This window comes from Apium graveolens, chromosome 5 (assembly GCF_009905375.1).
Source record: "Apium graveolens cultivar Ventura chromosome 5, ASM990537v1, whole genome shotgun sequence".
NCBI lineage: Eukaryota > Viridiplantae > Streptophyta > Magnoliopsida > Apiales > Apiaceae > Apium > Apium graveolens.
In genome coordinates, this window is record NC_133651.1 from 28264336 (window position 1) to 28266412 (window position 2077).

The following is a 2077-nucleotide window of genomic DNA, read 5'->3' on the forward strand; positions in this document are numbered from 1 at the left end:
TTTCTACTTGGGTATTAGATACCGCCTGTGGTTCTCATATCTGTAATTTGTTGCAGGGACCAAGGAGAAGTAGGACTCTTGAGGAAGAGGAGGTGATTCTACTGATGGAAATGGAGCAAGAGTTGCTGCTGTGGATGTAGAATCATTTCATTTACTTAGGCCTACGGGCAAGACTATTGTTTGAAATAATTGTTATTTTGTTCCCTCGATTGTGAGGAGTATTATTCCCATGTTAGACTTGGATGGATTTTCATTTATTATTGAGAATAATGAATGTTCTATTCTTAGAGATAATATTCTTTATGGATGTGGTACTTTAAATAATGGTCTGTATGAATGTGACATAATTTACTTCAGATTGAACAAACTAATAAAAGAATAGGGATGATGAAAATCTCACTTCATAATGGCACTGCAGTCTCCATTTAGTAGACATGGAGAGAGGACTGCAAATTTGCTAGAAATGGTACACACAGATGTATGTGGACCAATGTCTAAGCAAGCCATGTGTGGATTTTCATACTTCATTACTTTCATAGATGATGGATCTAGATTCGGATATGTGTTTGATGAAACACAAGTCTGAAGCCTTTGAAAAGTTCAAAGAGTATAAGTATGAAGTGGAGAAACAAACCAAACATAGTATTATAATTCTTCGATTAGATCGAGGTGGTGAATACTTTAATGGAGTGTTTCTAGATTATCTCAAAGTAAATGGTATAGTCTCCCAGTGGACTCCTCCAGATTGGTATCTGAAAGGAGAAATCGAACTTTGTTAGACATAGTTCGGTCCATGATGAGCTATGCAAATCTTCCAGTATTCCTATGGGGTTATGTATTGGAAACCTCAGCATATTTACTGAATAAAGTGCCTTCCAAATCTGTTCCTCAAACTCCGTATGAGATATGGAAAGAAAGGAAACCGAGTCTTAAACACGTTAAGATTTGGGGATGTCCAACTTATGTCAAGTAAGTTGACCCAGATAAGCTGGAATATCGATCCGTAAAATGTAGTTTTGTGGGATATCCTAAAGAGACTTTAGGGTATTACTTTTACACCGATCATCGGGTGTTTGTCTCCAGACATGCTACCTTCTTGGAAAAGGAGTTTATCCTTGAAGGAAACAGTGGGAGCAAAATTGAACTTGATGAAGTTCAAGAAGCACAAACTACTACGGATCATGTGGAAACACCTGTTCTGACTGAACAACCTTTTGTGGAATAGCCCATTCGTAAGTCAGGGAGAGTGTCTCGCCAACCTGAGAGGTAATATGGCCTTGTCATTGAGAATGACAATGAGTTGTCGATCATTGATGATGACGACCCTGTGACCTATAATGAGGCTATGAGTAGTGTTGACTCAGAGAAATGGCAAAGTGCCATGAAATCCGGAATGGAATCTATGTATACGGTATACGTAAGAATGATTAGAGCAGATGGCCAGGTGGAGACCTTTAAGGTCAGGCTTTTGGTAAAAGGATTCAAACAAAGGCAATGGATTGACTTTGATGAAACCTTTTACCTGTAGCCCTGTTAAAATCAATTCGGATTTTGCTTGCGATTGCTGCTTACTACGACTATGAGATCTGGCATATAGCCAGATGGTTTTCTTTCCAAGGGAAATGAAAACCTAGTGTGTAAGATACTGCGAACCATATGTGGTTTAAAGCAAGCTTCTCGAAAGATGGAACATTCGTTTTGATGAGACAATCAAAGAGTTTGATTTTATCAAAAACGTAGATGAACCATGCGTCTACAAAAGGGTTAGTGGGAGCGCGATAACATTTCTTGTGTTGTATTGAAATAGAGTTGACACACATAACAACATAGCAGACCCACTCACAAAGCCACTTTCTGAAAGTCACTTTGATCGTCATAAAGACTAGATGGGTATTAGATACCAGAGTGATTGGCTTTAGTACAAGTGGAGATTGAAAGGAATATGTCCTAAGTCCAATCATGAATTAAGATTTAGGAATAACTCTTTATGTAATCTGTTTTGATTCCATTGATTTTAATAAAAGACTTTTTTTGTTTTTATTACGGGCTCTATCTATTTAAGTGTTTAAATAAGATA